Source organism: Cebus imitator, unplaced genomic scaffold (assembly GCF_001604975.1).
Source record: "Cebus imitator isolate Cc_AM_T3 unplaced genomic scaffold, Cebus_imitator-1.0 Scaffold53, whole genome shotgun sequence".
NCBI lineage: Eukaryota > Metazoa > Chordata > Mammalia > Primates > Cebidae > Cebus > Cebus imitator.
Window position 1 is genome coordinate 7,771,118 of NW_016107368.1, and position 27,065 is coordinate 7,798,182.

General features: G+C 49.4%; 1 protein-coding gene across 7 annotated transcripts in view; it reads left to right on the forward strand.

Moving 5' to 3' along the window:
• The first annotated feature begins 5,024 nt into the window (after positions 1-5,024).
• Positions 5,025-27,065, forward strand: part of SEMA4D (semaphorin 4D) — a 127,045-nt gene continuing 105,004 nt past the window's right edge. For all 7 annotated transcript variants that reach the window (XM_017528457.2, XM_017528458.2, XM_037738446.1 and 4 more), the window contains exon 1: positions 5,025-5,178. The gene's annotated coding sequence lies outside the window, so the exon portion shown is untranslated. The remainder of the gene's footprint in view (positions 5,179-27,065) is intronic.

The following is a 27,065-nucleotide window of genomic DNA, read 5'->3' on the forward strand; positions in this document are numbered from 1 at the left end:
ATGAAGTTATCATGAGTATTCTTATATATGTGTTCTGGTAAACATATGCACTTAATTTTGTGTACTCTTTCCAGAAGGGGAATTGCTGGGTTACAGGGCATATGAGTATTTAGTTTTAGTAGTACTGCTCCGCATTTTCCAAAGTGGCCATACTATTTTACACTCCCAGTGAAGATGAATGAGAATTCTAGCCACTCCACATCCTTGCCAACACTTGCTATTTTCAATTTTAGACATTCTAGTAGGTGAGCAATTTTCCACTTAAATTTATAATAGCAACAATTACACTACAATGAGTATGGCAGTCTCCTAGTTGCTCATGAATACCCATTTTTCCAGACCTTAATATATTAATTATAGACTTTTAGCTGGTTACATAGTCACTCAGCTAGCAGCTATATTTCCAACTCCCCCTTGTAGCTACTACATGTGGGCCCCGGCCTAAGTTCTGATCAATGGTATGTGATAGAAGTGATGTGTGCTACTTCCTGGTATTGCACTGAAATCTACTGATCATACTCTTCATCTTTCCAGCTGGATGAATGGTAACATCCAAATGGGTAACAGCAAAGCTGCCCACCAGTCCTGGTCCACACATCTACCTCTGATAATGTTATGTCAGAAGTGGGCCGGGCGCAGTGGCTCACACCTGTAATCCCAACACTTTGGGAGGCCAAGGTGGGTGGATCACGAGGTCAGGAGATCAAGACCATCCTGGCCAACATGGTGAAACCCTGTCTCTACTAAAAAAAATACAAAAATTAGCTGGTGTAGCGGCATGTGCCTGTAATGCCAGCTACTCTGGAGGCTGAGGCAGGAGAATCACTTAAACCCGGGAAGTGGAGGTTGCAGTGAGCCGAGATTGTGCCACTGAACTCCAGCCTGGTGACAGAGCTAGACTTCGTCTTAAAAAAAAAGAAAGAAGCAAATAAACTTCTGTCTTGATCAAACCATTGGATTTTTATCATAGCAGGGAATCGTGTATCCAAATAAACACTCTGTGATTGCTCATTTGCCCTCTGGCTTGAACACACCTGGGCAGATGTTGTTTCTGTTTGCTTAGCACTCATTGGAGGCACCTGGGCGTCCCAGAGCCTTCAAAATCCCTTTCAGCTTCCTTCTTCCAGCTGGAGGACACGTTCTAACAACCAGGGGGCCTGACAGAGACTGGTGTGGACTCTCTATTTTGGAAAGGCTGGCCAGGAAGGCCACAATCTTAACAGCAAATTTCTGGGGTGGGGGAAGGGACAGAGATGGGGTAGGGGTCACAGCATGGTCGCAGAGGCCACTGCATGGTAACAGTGGAGGTGCCGCCCACCCACATCTCGGCAGAGTATGGTCACATTCAAAGGACATCTCAAGACTTTTCCGGAAGCTGCTGGCAGGTCCTAGACCCAACCTTCCCACAGCCCCTCAGAGGACCCCATTTCTCCACTTGCTGTGCTGACTCTCTAGGCTCAGCCTAGACACTCCACCCACCACTACAGGTGAGAGGCGGCAGACCTGCTCCTTCTGAAGACATCTCCTGCACTGCCTAAGGCTCCACCCTGGGCGATCTGGAAATGACTCTCAGCCTACTACGTGCCTGTTCCCACCCCACCACCACCACATTGAGAAGCAGAAGCAGAGAAGCCTCTACTTATACCCACCTGGCTGTGTTGGGAGCTGAGTATTATTTGTGCTGCCATACTTGACTTTCTTTCTCATATGGGACTTAACTATTATCTATCCAGTTACCATGCTGATCTGCATGTAGATGGTGTCAACATTCTGGCTGGGAAATAAATGCAGAGAAACTTTCCAATGCATGGCCTCATATCCACACACTGGGTGTTTCTGAGGAAACTAGAAAATAGATTGGTTAACATGATCTTTGATATGCTTGAAATTAATATGGGGGGAAGTAAGGGGGTCAGAGGTAAGGCAAGATTGGAGTTCATTTAGCTACTTTTATTTTTATTTTTTGAGACGGAGTTTCTCTCTGCCGCACAAGCTGGAGTGCAGTGGTGCCACCTCCGCTCACTGCAACCTCCGCCTCCCAGGTTAAAGCAATTCTCCTGCCTGAATCTCCTGAATAGCAGGATTACAGGCGCGCACCACCAGGCCCAGCTAATTTTGTATTTACAGTAGTGAAAAAAAAAACACGATGTTTTGCTATGTTGGCGAGGCTGGTCTCAAACTTCTGACCTCAGGTGATCTGCCCATCTTGCCTCCCAAAGTGCTGGGATTACAGGTGTGAGCCACCGTGCCCGGCCTGCTACTTTTATATGTATGTTTGAAGTGTTCAAACATACATATAAAAGTAAGCCCAGTAAGCGGCCAGGCTTTCATGGGGGGGAGGGCGCATGGGGCCAGGCAGGTGCGCTGGGGGTGGCCTGCACCCTCCACGGAGCCCCCAAGGGGCAAGCTTATCTATGAGAAAGTGTAAAAAAAACCAAACAGTAAAAAGGCAATCTTGGTCACTTTGGGAGACATGAACAATCATGTTGAGAGAAGGGAACAGGGAAGAGGGTCAGAGGGAGGAGGGAAGAGGAAGACCTAATGATGGCATCCAAGTCCCTCGTTCTAATGGTACCCATAGCACCTTTAGATGCAAGTGAGCCAACAGTACAAGCTGAAGTTCTAACGTTCACAACCAAGAGTGCCGTTTCCTTCATTAATGCAATAAACGTGTTTGAGGGCAATTTTATACAAGCATTGCGCCAAGAAGCCCTTGGGTTTGTAGCCTGGGCACTGTAGAAAGCTTTTCGGAGTTTCTACTGAATTCTCTCACAACCTTCTGTACGCATTAGGAAACAGGCTAGAGACGACAGGATTCTGGAAGGTCACGACGCCAGAAGTGTGGGCTCCAGGACAGCCATGCCAAGTTTCTTCTTTGCCCTGGGCTGCCCTCTATCAGCTTCTGAGCATGTGGGTCTAAAACCCAGGAGAGGCTTCAGCAGTTGTTGAGAAGCACACCTCTCTTGATCCCCTCCCTGCAAGGTGTTCCCAAGGTGGCCCCAGGCCTGTCTAGACGCTGGCCCTGAAGGGCATGCTCCTGTAGGGACAGCCGGCTCCTCTGCAGGGAGGTCCGTCAGAAAGCGTCCATGGTGGGCAGAAATGCACTTTCTCATCTAATTTCCACCCATCCGTCCTCATTCTGCCCTTCATAACACCACAGAATAATCCCTCCTCCCTGGACAGTTTTGCAGACATTGGGGTTCTGCTGACTTGTGCTCCACACATTGATTTTCTAGGCTGAAGACTACCAGTGCGTCAACTCCCCTCCTACAGGCTACTGGTGCCTGCCTTAGACACCAGGCAAGGGCACCAGTCAGATGTGTCTGACTAGTGAGGAATAGAGGAGAGTCCCCCCCATCTGGGCAATGCTAGCATGTATAGATCCCAAGTGTGCATCCCTCCTTGGGCATAGAATGCTGTCAAACCAGTTCTGTTCTAATCTGTTCCCGTTATGTTTCAATCCAAATGGGATGTGGAACATGGATTTGCGGACCCCTCCATTTGGAAAAGAGCTTGGAAAAAGCATCTCCTCTAGTTTTTTCCTGTAACCGTCACCTGCACTAAACCTGAGCACACAGTGCTGCAGGCTTTAGCTGCCATTCTCTCTCTCCATGCTCCCCAAACCCTCCAGGAAGACCATGCTGTCCTCACATTTCGGGATATGGAGGGATGAGGCCCAAGGTTACCCTGGAAACTACAGAGCTGTGAGTCAAGAGAGTCTATCAGATTCCAGGTCCCCACTCTTTAGAAGGAGGGTAGTGGCTGCCACGCAGCAGAGGGAGGAGGGGCGTGTGCTCCACCCCACCCTGCTTGACACCAGCTTTGTCATCTTAGCCTTTGCTGCACCCAAGCCCTATTCTCAGAGCCCGGGCAGTAAACCACAGGAACCTCAGGAGGCCCCTGAAGGGAACTCTGTGATTGCTGGGCCTGGGACTGGCTTCCTTTGTAAACTCTGGCTCTCAGAGCCAGTGCTCAGCAGGAAAACAGCCTCAGAGTCAGAGCCCCTGCCCCTCAAAAGCAGTCTGTAGTCCAGGGACGAATCACCTCGCCTGGAGAGGGCTCCCCAACTCCTCACATTCAGGGGACATCCTGGCTGGTTCCATTGGGAACTGTGTCCCCTTCTCAGGACTGTGTTTCTCAATAGGCCTGTCAGCCTGGCCCATCACTGTTTGAGCCTGTCACCTCTCCTGGGGGCAGAGGGAGGCGGTCTGGAAGGAGCAGCACCATCTCTGAGGGTCCCCAGATCCCCAAACCGATGGGCTAGTCACAAACGTGTCTCACCAGCAGCCGCACAGGAGGACCATTTGCCATCTAGAGTGGAAAATGATGAACATTTAGCAAAAGGCTTGCACCGGGGTGCAGGGAAAGCAAGACTCCAGGCAGCGCCAGCCCCTCCCCCTGGGGAATGGAAGCATCCCGGTGTGAAATATTCTTGCCCAAAGTCAGCAGCCCAATGTTCTGGGTGCCACGTGCCTCTACAGGTCAGATTCTCAGCAGAGCTGGCCCAGGGTCTGGGAGTGAAGAAAACCTTGGGTATTTGTGGGAGACCTGGAAAGGGTGGGGTTCATCCAGGACCCCAGAAGCGGCAAGCTTGTCTATTAAGAGCCGGTGGGGAAAAGGGTGAGAGGGTACCTCCTGGTCCTGGGAACGGGTGCTTGACTCAGCAGAGACCAAGGCAAGGCTGAGGGACATCCCTCTGGGCCTGGGGGGAGGCAAGAGAGATGGGAGCTGAGGAAGGAGTGGGGAAAGAAAGTGGGGAGAGGGGGAGGGACGTGGAAGAGTGTAGCCAAGGTGAAGAAAGAGGAGGAAAAAGAGAAGGAAGGAAAAAGAGGTTGGGGGAGGGGAAGGAGGGAGGTGAGCAGGGGCGCGGAGGAGGAGGAGGGAGGAGGAAGAAAGGGGCGGGGCCAGGGGAGGGAAGGGAAGGGGGAGGGGAAGGGAAGAGAAAAGGGAGGAGGGGGGAAGGGAGGGGAGCGGAGGAGGGGCCTGCGCGCCCTCGGTTCCCGCGCCGGCCTCCGCGCCCTCGCGCGCCGCAGCATCTCCGCCACCAACGCTGCCGCCGGGCCTCCTCGCCGCCCCCTCCCCGGCCTGGCCGCCTCCCGCCGCCGCCTCCGCCGCCGCCATTCCTGGCGCCCTAGCTCGCCCGGCCGGGAGCAGCCGCGGTCAGGACGCGCGCTCCAGGTAAGCGGCCGGGCTGTGCTGGAGGGAGGGCGCGCGGGGCCCGGCAGGTGCGCTGGGGACGGCCTGGACACTCCGCGGAGCCCCCACTCAACGCCCCTAGCCTCCTCCCCGGACCCTCGGAGCCCTCCCTGAACCCCTGCAGGAGCCCCTTTCCGGGACTCCCCGGATCCTTGGACTCCTTCCTGGATCCCCCCGGACCCCTCCCGGGTCGTCTCCCGGAGACACCTACCCTGAGCCCTCCCTGGACCCCTTCAACCCCCTGGACCCCTCTGCGATCCCTCCCCGGCCTTCTCCCGTTCCTGGGCGCCTCCCCAGTTTGCTGCGCGCAGGTGGCTCCTCTGGGCGCGGGGGAGCGGGGGCGCGCTGCAGACCCTGGCCAGGGAGGGGGCGGCGCGCTCGGCCAGGGCCCGCCGTGCCCGGCGTGCCCAGTCCGGCCCCGCCAGGTCAGGCCCCGCTCTGGCCAGCCCGGACTCCGGCCGGGCCCCTGCAGGCTTCTATTTTGGTCGCGGAGGCCGCGGCCTCGGTGTACCGGACTCGGCGCCGCGCACTCAGACAGGTGGGGCAGGTCGGGCTGCGTGGTCTGGTCGCCGCCTGGGAAGGAGTGCTCTGCAGGCCTCGGTTTCCTTTAGGGTTTTGGCTGCATTATTCTAGAACAGCCCAGGAGAACCACAAGCCTTAGCCTGGGCTGCACCTGTTGCAGCCGCCTGGTGAGCTGCAAGGGGCTGGCTCCACTGGGGGTATGCCAGTAAAAACATGTAAAGGAGGGTTGAGCTCGTGGTTGTCCTCTTTATTTATCTGGCTTAGTATTTTGGGGGGCAGGTGGGGGTGGGTGGGTGAATGGGACTCTGTATGTGGGCAGCTTGCCTCAAATGAGGCCTGGTGTTGAGGGCTGGGTCCTGCTTTCTGGAACGTTTGCCATGTGAAGTTGCTTTGCTTTTGTTTTGAAAACCTCACTCTGTTGAGCACATCCCAGGCTCGTGGGTGGCCAGGTCCTCAGAGGCCAAGCTGGACGTGGGGCCTGGGGCCAAGCATCTCACCCTGCTGTTCTGAGCCTTTACAAATTCGCCAGGCGCCACTGAATGGAAGTTTTCTTTCCTGGGGGTGAAGTGACACCGGCGGCCTGTCACCTCCTATGTGTCCTAGGCCTGGGGCCTGCCTGCTGGCTGCCCAAGAGAGGTTATTTGGGAATGTTTACTGTGCCCCCAGAAACAGGCAGCTCTGGCCAGTGCAGGGGCAGGATTCTGGTAGAGATGATAATGCCCTGATTGTCGTTTTGGCAGTTGGTGTCTGTATATATCATGTCTTGGTAGTCGTCAGCCGGAAGAAGAAAGCTTGCAGGCTCTGCATACCCACTAGGAAAGCTGGGGTGGGAGGGTGAGGGACGCACTGGCCTGTTTCTGTGAGCAGACTGCCCTCCCAGAAGGCCAGACCTTCAGACTGAGAAAATTGTACCTGGTACACTCAGTAAGTCAAACAAAGCAGTGAAAACACATCACCAGTGCCAGGAGCAGCCCTGCAGTCCCAGGAGGGTGGGCTCTTAGGAGTTGGTAGACAGAGGAACTCAGTGGCTGTATTTCAGAGTGCAGATAGGCAAAGGCCATCATGGGGAGGCAGAACCCTAGCTGCCATGCCGGCCCAAGCTCTTGCAGCACAGTGAAAGGGAGGGGACCCACCTCCTGACAGGCACACCCAGAGTCTGCTGAAAATGCAGCCTTGCACAGACCCTTCCCTGAGCACCCGGGGTCCTGGGCAATGGCCTGTCCTGGTCTGAAGTGTGGAATGCAAGACCAGTGACCATGTTGCACTAGCTGTCCAGTGGATCTGGGGCCAGGGAGGTGTCCTTGGTGACATCATCCACTTGTGGACAGTCCTCCCCGTGTGGACCGCTGGAGGCAGTTGCTCTCTAGAGCTGCCTTCCCCACACCAAGCAGTGTGTCTAGGCCAAAGCTTGGGAGCGCATGCTAATAGCTGGCTTTGAGCGGGGAGGGACCGGGCGATGCTGCCAGCACAGCAGCAAAATCAATAATGCATTGCAAAGATCAATGGTTTTCTGTATCTTCTGTGCTTCTGGATTGAGCCTGTGCAAGCCTCTGCCTCTCTTGGTTCCATTTCTGGTGGGGAGGGAGCAGTGGGTGGGTCTAGGAGAGTGGTTGCAGATTCTCCTCCTGACCCCTTAGAGCCAGAGCTCGGGGGAGGACCCATGGAGGTAAAACTTGCTGTGTGAAAATATAGAAATAAACATGCCATTGGCCGACCATCGAGCTTAGTTGCTGAGAGAAAGGCTGCTGTCTGTTGTTCCCAACCAAGGCAATGATTTCTTCCCTGAACTTGGACAATTCCAGGAAGAAGACTCACAGCTGAGAAGGGAAGAGACAGAGGCACCTGGGGTGGGTCCTCTCTTCCCTGGGCCAGGGTCCGCCCTGGGCTTGGCAGATGCAGCATCCAGCCCTGCCTATGGCATCCCCATCACCATGACCATTGCCATCCAAGGTCTAGGGCTGTCCTGGATGTCTAAGGGTGTCACCCAAGAGCTGCGCTTGTAGAGCAGGCTCCCCTGCACACAACAGGGAGAGGTTTACTGGGGACTTTGCTGTCGAGAGATGACAAGGGAAAGCAGAGATTTATTAGGAGGAGCTATCTGCTGATTCAGTCAGGTGGAGAAGGTGCGCCAGGGCCTTCCCTGAAAGCTGGGTGGTGTTTTCGGCACACTAATTAAGGTGATCCTTGGGATAAGCAAATTGCTTTGCTGCTTGTGGCTCACTTTCCAGCTTTTGTGACTCTCCCTGAGTGAATTTGCATTTGCCTGGGGGTGTCACGGCAGGGGCCCCAGCTTTCTACTGCCTTGCTGTGGTTATCCCTGGGGAATGAACAACAGTCCGAGGGTGCAGAACCCCAAAACCACCTTCCCACAACACCTGTGCAAGCCTCAGCAGGGCGGGGGGGTGGAGGGGGTGGGGTGCAGGCAGTGTCTTGTTATTTGGTCCAGAAGTTTCAGCTGCTGCCCATGAAAGCAATGACTGCATCCGTATCCTGGATTGCGTCTAAGTGGCACCCCGAGATTTCTGGCTTTGATCAAAGCCTGACCCAGAGCTCTCACTTGGCTCAGCACTTGATCCAAGAATCACTCCTTTGAAAGTGAGGCTATTGATGTGTCTCATGGACTTTTGTGGTGAATGACAATTTTAAGAAATTCCTTAATTACAGCGTTGTGGTTATGTTAGAATAATCGTTACCCTTTAGCCATAGATACTGAGTGTTGGTAGATGAAATGATGTTTGGGATCTGCCTCAGATTAGTGTGGGGTGGGGAAGCAGAGGGGATGAGGAGGGATGGGATTGTCTGAGTGGACAGTTGGGGGTCTGGATGAGAGTACCTAGATTCTGTGTTCTGTTCTGGTTACTTCCATGCACTTTCAAAATTCTTCATCATAAAAAGTTAATAATGATCAGAGATCTCCAATTCCCCTCTTAAAACATGCCATTGGATCTTTTACTTCATGATGACACCATTGAAAAGTTTACTTTAAAAAATGTGCCAATGCATTAGGTAGAAACATCGTTCCTTAGTGTAGACTATAAAGAATGTGCACTTTCCATGCAGCAATGCGGGCGCTTAGCACGGAAGCCCGTCTGGAAGGACACACACCTGGTATTCAGCAGATCATCATGGAGCCTCCTGTGTGGACCTGGGTGCCAGATGCTGCCCCAGGCTCTAGGGACATAGCCCCGACTGAAAGCAGCACTCCATAGTTAGCAAAGGGTGGGGCTTGTGTACACGTGAGTGTGTGTGTAAGTGTGCAGTGGGAGTGTGTGTTGGGGGAGGAGAGGGAAGAGGAAGAGGGAACCTATACTTTCCTCTCATTGTACTTACGTATGATTTGTTTCTGTTACAAAATAATTATTTTTGTAATTACAAAATGAATTTTTAAAAAGTGGCCTCCATTAGGTCATATACTTTCCTCTGGCATTTTAAATAGAATTTGATTTGTGGAAACTGATGTTTGTACACATCTTAATAACAGATGAATTGGCTTCCATGAGGCAGTCAGTGAATCAGTAGTTATTGACCCTCTGAGTCTGTGCTTTGTGGGCTATGAAGGATAGAAATCAATGCACTACTTTCAGCATTAGGGGAGACAAGACGAAGACCCTGACAATTAAACAATAGTACAGTCCAGCAACAGAAGGGTCAGCCTTACCCTCAGTACCGAAACGAAGGCTGAGTCTAGTCGGGAGCCTGTGCCGGGTGAGTCCCCGTTGCCAGTTGGCTAACCTGGACCTGGGGCTTGTTCAGGCATTTTCTGCGGTGCCGTTGTTTTCTCTTTACATTTAGTGGAGGATATGTTAAGTAACCTAAAGCTATAGCAAAAACGTAAAAGTAGCGCGTGCTGCAGAGAAGTCTACAAAGTGAAAAGTACAAGTTGCTTAGAATTCTGATAGTTTTTGTATTTTCCAGGTCTGTTGCAAGAAACTAGAGTTGCTTGAGCAGCCAGCATGTGATCTGCCTTGATGTAGAGTTTGGGTGTTTGTTGGGCTCTCTGATTTGTGTGTTTTGATTTTGTTTGGAAGGATAGAACGTTTCTCGTTAGGCCTGCAGTTGCTCCACTTGGTTCTCACTGGGAGTTTGCGAGCATTACTTTGCTGTTGTTTCTGACTGACATGTCCCATGTGCTGTGAGGGCACAGCTGGGTGCTGCAGCTGGGCTGTGGCGGGGCTGTGAGCCCTGGCCCATCCTCAGGGGCTGAGGGTCCTGGCACATGTTCATCCTGGGAGCCGCCTGCCTTCTCGCCTGCACAGAACTACCCCGTGGGAGGATGCACATTCTCTCCCCACATCTGGATCACACTTGTCTGTACAGTCCCCTCCTTCTGAGGGCCCACAAAGAGCTGAGGCATCTGGAGGAGTCACAGTGCCGGCACCTCTGGGCCCTGGCAGGTGATGCTACTGTGTCTTAGGTTCCAGATGTGAAGGAACTGCTTACCTTTCAGGACCCTCCCACCTCTTGAACCTGTTCGCTTCAGGAAGTTTCACTGCTTCCCCAGAAAACATGTATTGAATGCCAGTGATGGCTGGGGGCTGCTGGGGATATGGTCAAGTGGAGGGAGATGGGAGCTAATGAGAGGGGAGATAGATAGTTCCAGGTCTAGGTGCTCAAGGGGCCAGCGGTTTGTTGAGGGGTGGTTGTTATTTAAAATCAGATGGCCCCCGTGCCCTCATGAGCCCTAGATGTGGGGGAGATGAGGAATGGTAAGGGGACACTTAGGCACACATGAGCAATGGCAGGAGGGCGGTGCGGGTGGGCCTTGCAGGAGCTTGGCAGCCTGCTCAAGGTGGGAGGCAGGCCGATTCCAGGCTTTCTGCCAACAGGACTGTGATGGGTCCCATGAGGGCTGTTGCAGCAAGAGAGGGGTCCAGGATGACCCAAGGGTCTTGGATTGGGCATTGGAAGGGTGAAGTTGCCATCACCCTGAGACCGAGGTCTTCCGGGGAGCAGTTGTGAGGATTCTTTCCACACGGAGTCCCACTAGAAGCGATATTGTCTTACTCAGTTTTATTGGCATGAATTATGACAAAGTATATTCACTTGAAGTGCACAGTTAACTGAGTTTTGAAACGTGTGTAGCATACAACGGCCACCGTAATCAGGATATAGACCAGGATTTGGTAAGCTTTGGCCGTGCAGGTCAAAGCTGGGCCCATTTATTTTGGAATCATCTGTGGCTGCCTTTATGCTGTTACAGCAGAGGTGAGCAGTTGCCACAGAGACCAAAAGGCCCTGAGAACCCCCCCACATTTCCCTGTTGCCCCTTTTCAACCCCCTCTTCCTGGCAGTCCCTGACCTGCATAGATTAGATTATTACAGCTTGGATTTATTTCTCCAATACTTTCAAAGTAGGAGGATATATTTGACAGTTGCTCCTAGACTTGTGATGGGATTACATCCTAATAATAAACCCATCATTAAGTTGAAGATATCCTCCTAAGTCAAAATGTGTTTGATACACCTGACCTGTCCAACAGCATAGCTTAGGCTAGCCCGCCTTCAACGTGCACTGAACACTTACATTAGCCTACAGTTGGGCTGGGTCATTTAACACAAAGCCCTTTTTATAATAAAGTGTTGAATATCTTATATAATTTATTGAATGCTGCACTGACAGTGAAAAACAGAATGGTTGTGTGGATACTCGTGGTACCGTTTCTACTGGATTCGAATGGCTCTCACACCATTGTAAAGTCGAAAAATCATAAATGAGACCATTGTGCATGGGGGACCATCTGCATAATCTTTGTGTCCAGCCCCTTTCACGCCGCACAGTGTTTTTGAGGTTCTTACATGTTGCTGTGCATGCCAGCACTTCATGTCTTTTTATTGCTGAATAGTTGGTGGACGTTTGGATTGTTTCCTCTTCTGGGTTATTGTGAATAAAAGTGCTGTGACCTACAACTCAACAACAAAGACAGCTGGTTAAAACATGGGTAACTGTGTCAGCAACAGTGATAGACAAACGGAAAATAAACCTGGGAGAAGGTGCTTAACATCATTAGTTGTTAGGGAAATGTGAATCAAAGCCACAGTGAGGTACCACCTCGAACCCTACTAGAATGGCTTTAATTAAAAAAAAGGGGGTGGGTAACAAGTGTAGGTGAGGTGATGGAGAAATTAGAACCCTCAAAGATTCCAGATAGAAATGTAAAATGGTGTAGCTGTTTTGGAAAAACTTTGGAGATTCCTCAAAAAGTTACAAAATTACCATATGACCTAGCAGCCCTACTCCTAGGTGTATACTGAAAGGAATTAAAAGCAGGGACTCACAGAAACTTGAATGTGGCTGTTCATAGTGGCACCATTCCACTAGCCGAAAGACAAGCAACCCAGATGTCCAGCAGTGGTTGAATGGGTAAGCTAAATGTGGCGTGTTCATCCATGGCCTATGATTCAGCTATAAAAAGGGATGAAGCACTGATACATATTACAATGTGGATTAAACTCAAAAACATTGTTCTAAGTGAAGGTAGCCAGGCACAGATTAATAGTTGCGTGTTGTATTATTCCATTTATATGAAATGTTGAGGATAGGCAAATCTTTCCAGACAGAAAACACATTAGTGGTTAATATAATATATTATTCCATTATATGAAATGTTCAGAATAGGCAAATCTTTCTAGACAGAAAGGACATTTCAGGGGCTGGGGATGTGGGGGATGGAAAATGAAGACTTAATATGCATGGGGGTTCCTTTTGAGGTCCTGGAACTAGATATAGTGGTGATGGTTACATAACATTTTGAATGTACTAAATGCTACTGGATTATACTCTTTAAAATGGTAAATTTTATCTCATGAGTATTTTACCACAATAAAAGATGATATAAGAAATGCTGTGAGCATTCATAGGCAAACCTTAGCGTGGACATATGTTTTTATTTGTCCTGCGTAACTACCTACAAGTGGAATTACAGGGTAAGTAGATGTTTAACTTGATTTAAAAACTGGCAAACTGCTTTCCAAAGCAGTTGTATCATTTTACGTTCCCACTGCTAACGTATGAGAGTTGCAGTTGGTTCACATCCGTGCCAACACTTGCCGTTGTCAGTCTTTTTAATTTTAGCTATTCTAGTGGAAATGTGGTAGTGCTGTATCCGTGCGGTTTTGGTTGAGCATCTTTTCATGTGCTTATTAGCTATTTGTGTATATTCTTTTGTGAAGTGTCTGTTTAGATCCTTTGATTACTTTTTAATTGGGTTATGTCTTCTTATATGTGAGTTATAAGTGTTCTTTACATATTCTTGATTCAAATATTTGTATTGCAAATATTTTCTCTCAGCCTATGGCATGCCCTTGTATTTTATTAGTTATATCTTTCAATGGGCAGACTTTCTGGTTTTAAGTTGTTTTAATGGTTTGTGCTTTTTGTGCCCTATTTAAGAAATCTTTGTCTGACCCATAGTGATAAACACTTTCTGTGTTCTCTTCTGAAAATGTGGTAATTGTAGCTTTTGTGTTTAGGTCTGCAATCCATTTCGACTGGACGCCGTGGCTCATACCTGTAATCCCAACGCTTTGGGAGGCCAAGGCAAGTGGTCATCTGAGGTCAGGAGTTTGAGACCGGCCTGGCCAACATGGTGAAACCCTGCCTTTACTAAAAATACAAAAATTACCCAGGTGTGGTGGTGCACGTCTTTACTCCCAGATACCGAATGTTAAATCATTCTTGCAATTCTGTAGACCCAGCTACTTGGGAACCTGCGGCAGGAGAATCACTTGAACATGGTAGATGGAGGTTGCAGTGAGCCAAGATTGCGCCACTGCACTCCAGCCTGGGCAACAGAGCGAGACTCAAAAAAAAAAATCTGCGATTTTCGAGTTAATTTTTAGTGGAGAGGATGAAGGATCGAGGTTCATTGTTTTGCCTGTGGACATCCAGTTGTTCCAACACCATTTGTTTTAAAAACAACAAGAAGAAGCCCATTCTTTCTGCAGTGAATTATGTTGGTACCGTTTGTAAATTAATTGGCCGTATCTGTGTGCCTTTGTTTCTGGATTCTGTTCTGTTCCATTATGGCTTATTCCCCATAGGTCCCAGTGCCACACTGTCTCTGTAGTAAATCCTGAAGTCAGGTGGCATGACAATTTTGCTTCATTTTCAAAATTGTAGTGTCAGTTCCAGATCCTTTGCATTTTCACATATACTTAAGATCAGTTTGTCAATTTCTGTAGAAAGCCTGCCTGGATTTTGACTGGAATTGTATACTCCTTAGGTCAATTTCAGAAAAGAAACCATTGTAATAATATTCGGTCTCTTGACCAGTGAGCATGGAATCTCCCTCTATCTATTTTCATCTTCCTTAATTTCTTTTAGCAGTGTTTTGTAGTTGTGAGTGTACAGGTCTTGCACATGTTTTATCAGATTTACTCATAAGTAGTTCATATTATTATTCATGGATTTAAAAAATTTTATTTTCCAGTTGTTACTTGCGATGTATAGAAATACGATTGATTTTTTATATTTTTGTTTATCCTGTGAACATTGCTAAGTCTCGATTTTTGTCACTATCATAGAAATATAATTGATTTTTTAAATATTTTTTTCTTTATCCTGTGAACTTTGCCAAGTCGCTGTTTAAGTAGCTTTTTTTGTAGTCTCTCAAGATCTTCCATGTAGATAATTCTGATGATTATGAATAAAGACTGGTGTTTTTCTTTCCAGTTAGAATCCTTTTTACTTCTTTTTCTTCTTTTTTTCACTTCTGGGACCCTCAGTACAAGGGTTACTAGAAGTGGTAAAAGTAGGCATTCTTGCCTGTTCCCAATCTTAGGAAGGAAGAATTTCAAGTTTTCTGTTGTTGTTGATGTTAGATAAAGATATGAAGTGCATTTTACAAGGCGGTGGTAGTTTTCTGATTTTCTGAGAGCTTTCGTCATGAGTAGGTGTTGAATTTCCTCATGTACTTTCTCTGTATCTGTTGAGATGATCATATGGTTTTCCATTTTTTGTTTGTAAATATGGCGAATTACACTGGTTCACTTTTGAATGTTAAATCGTTCTTGCATTCCTGGCAGAGATCCCACTTGGTCATGATGTATCATCTTTTTATATATTGCTGAATTTGATTTGCTACAATTTCATTAAGGATATTTGTAGCTATATCATGAGGAATGTTGTTTTCTTTTCTGGTACTATCTTTGGTTTTGGTATCAAAAGTAAACTTTGCCCCACACAATGATTTGGGAAGTGGTTCCTCTTATTATTTTTGAATAGTCTGTGTACGGTTGGGATTTTCTGTCTCTCTCCCCCCTCCCCTCCCCTCCCCTCCCCTCTCCTCTCCTCTCTTTCCCTCCCCTCTCCTCTCCCTCCTCTCCTCCCCTCCTCTCCCTTCCCCTCTCCTCCCCTCCTCTCCCTTCCTCCCTTCCTCCATTCCACAAGGTCTCACTGTGTCGTCCAGGCTGGAGTGCAGAGCTATGATCATAGCTCACTGCAGCCTCAACTTCCTGGGCTCAAGTGATCCTGCTGCCTCAGCCTCCTGAGTAGCTGGCATTACAAGCATGTACCTCCATGCCTGACTAATTTTTTTGAATTTTAGTAGAGACAGGGTCTCACTGTGATTCCCAGGCTGCCCTTGAATTCCTGAGCTCAAGCCATCTTCCCACCTTGGCCTTCCAAAGCGCTGAGATTGCAGGTGTGAGCCACTGTACCCAGCCTTTCTGGGGTTTTCTTTATGGAGAGGCTTTTAATTATGAATTCAATTCCTTAACATAGGACTATTAAGATTTCCTATTTCTGTTTGAGTCAGTTGTGGTCATTTGTGTGATTTATTGAGCTATAATTTTATATGGAGTGAAATCTATCCTATTAAATGAACCATTCTGTGAGTTTTGGTTAATGCATGTGGTTTTGGTAAATATAACCATCATCAAATCAAGGTTTGAAAAATTTTCACAATTCTAAAAATTCCCTTGTGTGCCCCTTTGTAGTCAGCTTCCTTACCCCAGACCTGGCAACCACTGACCTGTTTTCCACCCCTCTAGACTTTTCCAGCATTTCATATAGAAGTTATACAGTTTGTAGGCTTCGAGTCTGGCTTTCACTCAGCATAATTGTGCAGGTATTTGAGCAGTAAATAAAGCGATCAGATCTATGTCTCAGGAGTAACTCTGGCATTTCAGAGTGATGACTTGGAAAGACGAGGATTGGAGACAACGGGAAGAAGTTATGGGACAAGAATGCTAGATGACGTTCATGGTGGCCTTGTTATAAATGATATGCTGAATGCTTTCTGTACGTCTCATGGAATTTGCACCACAGTCCTGTAAGACTGGGTCAGTTCTTCCCTCTCGTTCACAGGTGAGAACAGAGAGAATAAGAATGTTATTCTCGAAACGGCTCGGCCAAGACGTGGTAAAGCCAGGAGCTGTGATTTGACGCTCCTCACTGAGGTGCGGCATCTAATGCACGCACCAAGAGGTGGCAGTTGGTTAGTGTTTTAAAGATTTTAAAGGCTCATGTACCCTTTGACCGTTGGAGTCTGAATGTGCTAGAAATTTAATTTATTTGAAGAATCATGAATGTTAAGAAGGATTTATTGAAAAGGGTGTTTCTCAGTGTTTATTAATTAATTTCTCAGTGTTTATTAATAGAGAGAGAGAGAAAATCCAGATATAACCTGGGCAGCTACCGACAGTGAAATGGTTAGGCAGGAGGTGCCATAGTAACACTGGTCACTCTTTAAAAATCTAGTGTAAAATATGCCTAATGAGATGAGAAGTCAGCATAATACAACATGTGCTAAGAACAGTTCGTGAACCAACATGCACAGCCAGGACTTATAATTGCCTAGAAAGCACTAGACTGTGTCCAAAATGCGAGTCAGATGTTTCGTTGGTGATGTGCCTTCTGTTCCCTCCTTGGTGCTTGTCTCCGTTTCTCTGATTTTCTGCAACAATACTTGTTATAGAAATCACAAAGGAGAAATACAAAGGAAAAGGTTGAAACATGTAGCTCAAGAACACACACACACACACATTCACACACACATTCACACACACACTACATACTACACACATACCCCACCACCATGCACCCAGTACACACACGTCAAACGACACACACATCACACCACACACCCCATATCACATACTACGCGCATGCCCCCCACACCACACACCCAGTATACACACATTACACACACACACCAATATAGCCACATACCTACCACGCAATACATCCACACACCACACACCACAGCACACACACCCCCATACCACACACTACACACATACCTGCACACCATACACACAAAATACACAACACATCCATACACCACATCACAGTCCACACACACACACCCACCACACTACATACACACATCACACCCACACACACTACATATACACTGCATATATACACTACACTTCGCACCACACACACCCCATACCAAACACTACACACATACCCCCATGTACACACACACCATACACCCACCTCCCCACCCCACACACCTAGTACACATACCACACACACTACACACACCCACCATGCAGTACATACACATACCATGCCACACACACACACATGCAACACGCACTGTACACATACACACCACACACACCACACATCAGACCCCATACATAATACCACACAGTCATGCTGCAGGTGTTACAGTGCATACCGCACACACACGCACCCTGCATGCATCGGAGTCTTGAGAGCCTTGCAGACTTCTAGACTGGCCATGTGTGCCTCGTTGCCAGAGCAGGCGGGTGTTTTGTAGCTTATTCTGCTCTTAAAGGGCACGCAGGCAGTGAAGCCGGCCCTCCCAGATGCTGTGCAACCACAGGTGGGCCTGCAAGGCAGGGTGGCTGTAGTGCCCTTTTCAGGACTCTGGTTCCTTCCACGCCTGCCACACTGTGCTCGGCCTCAGTGGGGCCTGCCCCTGGCCCTCAGTGGTTGCTGGGGGACTGTGGGATTATTAAATGAGATGACTCCTGTAATATCCCTTCTTGCCCATGTTTGAACTGAGATGCATGTGGAATTCAGGGTGATGTTTGCAAGCAAGCCTCAGAGAGATTTCAGTGCATGGGCAATATTGCTAAAACATGTTTTATTACAATGCAAAAACTTCCTGACCATCAGGAAGCCTGGCTGTGAATGTCTTATGCCTGGCTGCCTTCAGACACTGACAGTGACCCACATTCATTTTATATTGTGAGGCAGGACACGCGCGCGCGCGCACACACACACACACACACACACACATTGCACACGCATGCATACATGCCACTAAAAGTTTTGCTCACAACAGCTACCCTTAACTATCTGTGATACCCTCTGATATTTTTATTCGATAGCATTTGTTGAAAAACTCTTTGCAACCCCCAGGCTGAGAAATACTGACTCCCATGTAACATCTGGCCCTATGTGTGACTGCATGGAAATTAAACATTTTAGTATGACGTCAATATGTGTGCACTGTGTATTATTATCTTATTTCTCACATTGGCTGACATTGACCGTGTACTCCTCTACCGCTTGATTTTCCTCTCGGTGAGATTTCTGGGGCTGGGCATGCCTCAGAGCTTTCAGCACAGTGCCTACCCCAGGGCCTGGTGTTGGACCGTAAGCCTGAGAACAACAGGGCAGGGAAACTGGGTCAAAGCAAAGCTCTTGAGCAGGCGGAATTGGATATCTGGCTCGTCTTTGGATGCTGAGGGCAGTGGCTTGGGTTTCAAATGTGGAATCCTGCAAAGCCGCCCAGCTCCCTTGGTCTTGCCTGTAAGCAGCGGCTGCCTCCTAGATGTTTTGTGGGGCTGAGGCAGGGACCTGCCATCCTTATATTCCAAATCCATCCACAAGAGCACGATTGGATCAGGGCTTGTTTTTGCCGGCTTGGCAAAATCAGAGAGGTGGTGAGAAGGCAGTTTTTTAAAATAGACACCAGTTGCTACAGGACCTGGAAACAAGCTTTGGGGAGATGCAGACTGCATTTGTTTACAAGTAACCATTCTGTGACTCCAGCCAGTAGGTACAGGTTTTACTTCAACTGGAAGAGAGCGTTATTTAATAATTAGCAGATTTATGCCGGGCGCAGTGGCTCACGCCTGTAATCCCAGCACTTTGGGAGGCTGAGGCGAGTGGATCACGAGGTCAAGAGATCGAGACCATCCCGGTCAACATGGTGAAACCCCATCTCTACTAAAAATACAAAAATTCAGCTGGGCATGGTGGCGCGTGCCTGTAATCCCAGCTACTCAGGAGGCTGAGGCAGGAGAATTGCCTGAACCCAGGAGGGGGAGGTTGCGGTGGGCCGAGACCGCGCCATTGCTCTCCAGCCTGGGTAACAAGAGCGAAACTCCGTCTCAAAAAAAAAAAAAAAAAAATTAGCAGATTTAGGACTGCAGAAGGGATACATGGCTTAGCACAGATGAAGTGTCTCCTGGTGGAAATGAAGGACCCCTGAGAACGCAGACACACTCTCTCCCCTTTCTCTTTTCTCAGTGAGGAGATCATGCTCAGGCCACAGTGCCATTCTCCATATAAATGGTGGTGTCTTCTGGAGACTTCCACTGAGACGTCTTGTGTCAGGAGTACCATGAAGCCTTTTCCAGCGCTTATGTTGTAGTTACTAAAGATGGAAAAACACTTTGCCAAGCCCTGCCTTATTCATGAACTGTGTCATGCCAGGAGTCTGTCCCTCCTGGTGTCACCCTCCCCAAACTGCTGGGCCAGGGTCCCTCTCCTTGTTGCTGGAGGAGGCAGAGCGTGGCTTCTGCTGCACAGGAGACATTTGCTACAGTGCAGTTATCCTGAGCTTGGCAGGGCCTTCTGCTGTCTGGGGCCGAGAATGGCTGGGAGGCTTCCCTGAGGATCGGAGCTGTTGCTAATGCCTGTGTAAATGCTAATGAGTGTGGCCCGTGCTGTTCTTGGCGCTGTGACCCTTCCAAGTGCCTGTCTGATCAGAGCTGACATGAAGAGCAGATTCCATGGTTTGAGTCTGTGGCCTCGTGGTCGTCAGAGTGATGCAGGTGTGGCCCACTTGCTGGCCTTGCTGGTGCACATTCTCTGTGGACGTGTCCAGGAGGGCAGCAGGACACAGCCAGCCCGCGGATGGTGGACATTGCAAGTGCTGTGACCCATGTGAGCTGGTTGGTTCACAGCTGGCTTCACTGCCCTCTTCCTGGAGCAGCTAGGTCAGCCCCGCGGCCCACTGCTTTACAGTGGATCCCCTCGCTCGTCTGGGCGGTGACCCCTCTCCCTGCTTCCTTTCCTCTCTTGGAGTCAAGGGAAGGTTATCCGCAGGAAGCAGCAGCGGCGAAGCCCTCTTGCCGGGTTTGATCTCTGTTTTCATCTTTCCGTCTCTTCCTTCTGCAGTGAGATATTTGCAGAATTTACTGTGAAGCACACCTAGCCTCAGTGTGCAGCCCTTGAATCTTCACAAATGGAGCCAGCCGTGCGATGCCTGGGAAGAGGGGCAGAGCACAGCGGCCGTGGGCCCCTGCTCACCACTCCCTGGCTGATCACAGCACTGGTTAATCTTGGCTGGCTTGACTGTGTGCCTTGGATTCTGTAGCACGTCTTCGTGTGTGTCACTCAGCATCCGTCTGTGACATTTGGCTTGCGCTCACCTAGGGCCTTCTCCTCTTGCTTTGTCACCTCGTATTCCGGTGTGTGTGTCTGCCACAATTTAGGCACATTTATATCCACCACGGGTGTCTGGGCTGTCTGCTCGGCTGCTAGTTTGGAGCTGTTGGGAATGAGACTTGGAACGTCCTTGAGCACAGGCTGTGTTTTACCTTTTATTCTCCTTTCAGGAAACCAGGAGCCCTCTGGTTCTTATGGCTCCATTTCCTGGAGCAGGTCTGGCCTCCGTGGTGGCATCTGTGGTTTAATTTCATCTCAGACCTTGCACGTGGCACCCTGTTCCCAGACCTACTCTGAACCCTCCCCTCTGAGAAGGAGTCCCTGAACCAGCTCCTTCCTGCTGCTTGCTGCTGGGTGCCACCTCCCTTGCTGGGCCCTTGGGGGTCTTTCCAGCCGTGCCCTCTGTGCATCCTGCCACACCTCTACCTGCCCCCCCAGGCCAGGTGGGCACCTCCCTGTCATTCCTAATGTGGTGTTTCTCCGGTTTGCAGTTTCTGTCTCTGGCTGCACAGGGTCTGCCAGTCAGTCTGCTGCCATCCACCCCTCAGAAAGCGTGCAGTGCCTGCCTAGTGTGTGCCAGGTTCTGGGATGGCGGCGAGACGTCGGGGGTTGGAGGAGAATGGACAGGACATGTTACTTTTAGCAGGAGAAGGATGTGTGGGTGTATTGATAGGGGATACAGGGGCTTTGAGGGGACCTTGAGGGTGGAGCTGTCCAACGAGGACAGGCCTGAGGTGTTGATGTCACAAACACTGAGTTAGAACTCAGAGCAAGTAGGAAACAGCTGGTGGCTGAGCTGGGAGAAAAGCTGTAGTTGTTTTTAAAACATGGTGGCAATATCACTGTTGCTGTCACTGAGGTGCAGCGTATCTGTCCCCTTGCTGTGGATCTGGGTTACCTCCTGACTGCCTTGATTGGTGGAATGTGGTGGGTGTGAGGCTGAGTGACCCCCAGTGTGGCTTCCTCATTGTTTACCAGGATGCTGTCTCTGGGAGCCCTGTGATGCCAAGAAGTTGGCCCTTTGGCAGCCATGCTGTAAGGAAGCCCAAGCTCCACAGACTGCCATCGGGGCTCCAGTGGGCAGCCTTGGTATTCAGTCCCTTCCACTCAGGGCTCTCATATATGAGGGGACAGGCCTTCAAGGACTGTAGCCCTTGGTAGTTAGGTGTGTCAGCTTCGGTGTCCTTGGACATTGGAGCAGAGATAAGCCGACCCTGGACGGGGCCCACTGAGGCTCCTTGCAGAATTGCAGTGTAGTAACATGCTGCAGGCTGCTGAGTTCAGGTTAACGTGCAACACAACAGCAGTGACGGAAACAAAAATGGTGGCTGCCCAGGGTAGGGGAAGGAAGGGCCCTGCGGTGGGGTGGGAGATGAGGGGCCTAGGACTGAGGTTTTGGGTGGACAGCGAGTATGAACAAGGGAAAGACCCCTAAAAAAGGGTACAGTGAAGATGATTCATTTCATCTCATCCCACACATTTTCAGTCTGTATATTGTGGGCTGTCTTGCTTTCCCTGTAAACGAACCTTGAAGGAAACATAATCCCTTTTCATAGGAGCACAGAGGACACAGGGATGAATCTCTTGTAGCTGCCCATAAAAAGTACCACAAACTGGGTGATTTCCAACAAGAGAAATTTGTTCTCCTAGTTGTGGAGGTCGGAAGTAAAAATCAAGGTGTCAGCAGGGCCGTGTTCCCCCAAGGCTCTAGGGGGGCCTCCTTCCTGCCTTTTCCCACTTGTGTTTCCCCAGTGTCACTTGCTTGTATATCGCTCCAGTCTTTGCTCCAACATCACATGGCCTCTGCATCTCTGTCTTCCCCTCTGAGTGTATCTATAAGGACACTGGTCCCTGGATTTAGGGCCCACCCGGATAACCCAGCGAGATCTCATCTCGTGATTCTTAATTACATCTGGAAAGACCCTTTTAGCAAACAAGATCACATCTTCAATCTGTTAGAGCACACAAGAAGGCGACTGAAATACTGCGTGGCTGGGCTGGTGGCCCTGGTGGGTGGAGACGGGGCTGGCAGGCTTTCACCTTCTCCAGGATATATTTCAGCAGGGCTTTATCAGCAGGAAAATGGAAACCACGGCTGCTTTTTGCCTTTGTGGGAAGCTATAGAAATAAGAGTACAGTGGAAACTCTCTGCTTTGTAAAATAGCTTCATGTTGACTCAGAGGGGAAACAGGAAAGGTGCCTTCTATCTTTTTTATGCGAATTTTTCTCTCTGTTGGTGGGGACTTTGCTTTTAAGGGGTGTTTCTACAAGAATATTTGTTGGATATTTAGTGAGAACCGGAAGTAAGATGTGCTGACTAACTTTTCCATTATTTTAATGGCATTTTTATCTCTCAGAGACAGAAAGCAAAGAGCGAAAGCTTTCATTGTGCTGGGTGAACGCCATTAACAACCAGCTTTTCTGAGTGTTTTTCTCTGCCATTTTCCTATACACACACACCCGTGAATGATAAGTACACACACATCAGGCCGGGCACCGTGACTCACACCTGTAATCCCAGCACTTTGTGAGGCTGAGCTGGGCAGATCACGAGGTTAAGAGATCGAGACCATCCTGGCCAACATGGTAAAACTCCGTCTCTACTAAATACAAAAATTAACTGCGTGGTGGCGTGAGCCTATAGCCCCAGCTACTCGGGAGGCTGAGGCAGGAGAATCTGTTGAATCCAAGAGGCGGAGGTTGCAGTGAGCAGAGATCACAGCACTGTACTCCAGCCTGGTGACAGACTCCATCTTAAAAAAAAAAAGTACACACATAACCGTAGAGGGGTGTTTCCCCAAAGCCACGGTCATACCATGTGTACCTTGCTTTATTTGCTCACCACTGTGTCATAGAAGTGCATGTTCTACAGTGTGCCGGAAAGCCCTGTGTGCCCTTATGTGCGCTGTGTGCGCCTGGGGCCTTCAATGGAAGTCTCTGCAGTCTGCCACACCCTTGATTGCTTTTCCTGGTGAATATTACTGTTATCAGCGCATCAGTCAGCAGGACATGTGATGGCCCCTGTGAATGATGGAGCCCAGAAAAAGAAATTGGCAGGTTTGTAGTAGGCCGTGTGTGTGTGTGTGTGTGTGTGTGTATTTGAATGTATTTGGGCATCTGTGTGCATGTGTGTGTGAGTGTCTACCTGTACATGTGTGCCCGTATGTTCCAGAATAGCAGTGCACAGCACGCTGGAGGTCTGCATTCTGGGAGAGCTTCTTGGATTTAGGAGTGTCTTCTTATTAGGAGTCTTACTGAACTTATTTTATGGAAGTCTTAGTTGTATTTTTAGCCAAAAGATAAGACTCAATCCCACTCTCCTCCGTGCCTTCAGCTTGTCTAAAGTGAAATGGCCCGAGCAAGAATTTGACATGGTGCCACAGTGGTGTGGTGTGTTTCTCTGGGGTCCCATATGTTGGCTCTCCTATCCCTGGACAGGTTAGCCCAGTATCCCAGCCAAATACTGTGTATGTGCCCAGATTCTTCACAGGCGTGAATTTTTGTTGGTGCCACGTGCTCATGGGGGCTGCCTTCCACAGTCAGACTCTGCTCTGAAGTAGGAGTTGTGGGCATCTCTGGAGCCAGGCATGGTACCTTTGCCATGTTCTGATTGATTGTGTTGGTCAGGGTTCTGCAGAGAAATGGAACTAACCCGTGTGTGTGTGTGTGTGTGTGTGTGTGTGTGTGTGTGTGTGTGTACATTACAAGGAAATGGCTCACGTGGTTGTGGAGATGCAAGTCTGAAATATACAGCAGACTGGAGACCCAGAGAAGAGTTGCAACTCAACAGAAGGCTGTCTGGAGGCAGAACTTCCTGCTTCTCTCCTTGGGGGAGGTCGGTCTGTGCTATTCATGCCTTCAGCTGTTTGGATGAGGCCCACCCTCACTGCAGAGGGTCATTTGCTTTACTCCAAGCCTCTCTTTTAAATGTTGATCTCATTAAAAAGTAGTACCTCCACAGAAGCACCAAGAATAATGATTGGCCAAATGTCTGGATACTGCGGCCCAGCCAAGTGGACATGTGACATCAGCCATCACACTCGTCAGTGCTCCCCAGTGCACGGGCCCTGTGGTTGGCTGTGTTTTATATACAAGTGTGGGCCCTAAGTAAGATGTGTGAGCTTGCTCAAGATGTATAGTACGAAGGTGTTGTCCTGCTCCCAGAAGCCTGCCCCAGAGCAGGCAGGGCTTGCCACCCTTGCTCAGAGGTCATCAGGCCAGTGTAAGATGGCTGAAGGTTGGCACTTCTCACATTCTAATGGCACCGGGAGTGAGGTCTGAGGCTTATGCAAGCTGCACTCTCACCTCAGCTGACCTTCTGCTTCTTAGGATGGTTGCTTCCGTCCAGTCACCACTGGCCCCATATTTAAGCATGAGTAATATCTTAGGTGCCTCTGGAGATGATTCCTGTTGTCCTTTTTCCAAAAACTACTTCATTTTCCTGTCAAAATGTGGCCCGCTTGGACATGCTAGAGGCATTTATTAGCAGAAAGCCTTGGAGCTCTGCCTCCCTGATATTTTCTTTTTCTGGGAAAAAAAATATTTGTGCAAGCCGTGGTCTTGTCATCGTTTCCCGCCCTCTGTGAGCCTGCTGAATTGGCCTGCTGTGCTCTTACCAGACCTGTGTGCCATCCTGTGAATTCGGCCATAAACAGTCACGGTGAGGCAGGAGAAACAGCCTGGTGGTCCAGGGCGGGCTTGGTCTGGACTGGGTAGGAGCTGCCCAGTGGATCAGTAGGGGAACGCTGAGGGGTGCCAGCTCCAGGACTGGTAAAGTTGGCTCTTCTCTTCCTTTTCTATCAGATGCAATGTTGGAGTGAATGAATGATGGATGGGTGAATGAGAGAGAGTGGAGCTGGTCACAGAGGTAGGAAGGACTCAGGTGACTGGCCGTGTGGTGGGAGTTGGGGGCTGAACTCGTGCCAAGGCAGTGACCCTGGGACCCGTCCTAGTCTGGTTGGGCTGGCAGGAGTGGGCGTTTGTTTCTGGGACTGGTGGTCGATATGTGTCCTGTTCCCTGCTTGTCGCTGGCTGAGGCTCAGAGGTGACACCACCAGGATCTAGGGACCCAGCAAGCCCCTCTGGCTCTCAGGTGGGTGGGGGAATGGGTCTCAGCACCACATACTTTCAGGCCCCTGGGAGTTCCTGCCCAGCCCCTGTGACATAAGCCACGTCTTTCCTGGCAGCAGGGTGGCCTCCAGATTGTGGCCAGTCTCCCCTGGCTGCAGGTTCTTTCTCATCCTGCACCTCCACCTTTTCCCCCAGGAGAACCTCCTCCGGGGTGGGGCTGGAGCTGGAGAGAAAGAGGGATCTGGTGATCACATGGTGTCAGCCAGGGCAGCTGTGAAACCCTGCCTGTACCCCCAGGTACCCTCCTCAGGTTCTAAAGCCAGAGCTGCTGCTCTCAGAAGTGCTTTCTGGGACTTTTCAGGATGGGACACCGGGGGCCTCTGCAGCAGGGAACCCTTTTGCAGGGGCCGACAGTCACAGATTTGAGAGCAGAGTCTTCGGTCTTGACCCCAGCCCAGGCTTTCCATAGGAACGTGATGGTGTGGCAAATAATCCGTCTGGTTTTTTCACCTTCTTTGAGGGACACATGTCTGTCAGGCACAGGAGGCTTGGGGGACAGTGGCTAAATATTTCATGGCTTAGCTCTTGTCCTCGTCCAGGATGAGCTTGAAAACTGTAGTGAAGTGTACACATTGAGAAAACAAAAATCACCTGCGGTTCTGAAGCTAAGTTGGGTTCTGTAGGCGAGTTTTAGCGCTTCTGCTCATAGAGAGAGAAACACTCATGTAAAGGCAGTTTATGCCGGCTGCCTAGTTGCTGCTTTCTTCTGTGTACACAAAGGAACATGGCTAGAAATGAAGAACATGGAGGCATGTGGGTCTGTTTATATTTTATTTGTCCAGTGTAATCTTTGTGATGTTCTTATTTGGACTCGAATGCTAGTGATTTCTAAACTCAACCACAAACACAGGGTTTAAATGAAGGTTAATTACGGCTAAAATGCTTGCGATGCACAGGGCTGGGTAAATGAGTCAGGCTGTGTTTATCTTCGGAGCTTTTTGGTGCCAGGTGTCTAGAAGCAGCAGTTCGCATTTCAGCATCTTTGGAGGGAAGGTTCTTGGCTACCAAAAGGGGAGGCAGGAGGACTTGAGCTCAGAACTTGGTGCCATGTGTCTGCAGAGTGGCTGGAACTCCTTTGGGCTGGGATGGAGACCGTGAAGGCAGCCCTCAGGGGACCCAGAGTGCTGCTGTGGGCACGGTACCCCTTCTCTCTACCCCACTTTGCTGGGAGATGCCTGGGGATGACCTGAGAAAGGGGACTCAAACTTGTCACTGACTGACCAGCCTGGAGGCTCTGAGCCCTCTGACTGTATGCCTTCTCTTCTTTCTTCTATTTGTTTTTCTGTTTTTTTTTTTTTTTTTTTTTTTTTTTTTTTTTTTTTTTTTTTTTTTTTTTTTTTTTTTTTTTTGAGATGGAGTGCATTTCCCAGGCTGCAATTTCAACGTCCTGGGCTCAAGCAGTCCTCCCACCTCCTGAGGCTCTGAGTCCTGAGTAGCTGGACCACTCCTGGCTACTTTTAAAATTTTTTTATAGAGATGGGGTCTCACTATGTTGCCTAGGCTGGTCTCAAACCCCTGGGCTTAAGCACTGCTCTCACCACTGCTTCCCAAAATGCAGCTGACCTGGCGTATACCCGAGGCGGCGTGCACCTCAGCCTGTGTGCAGCTGAGCCGGCGT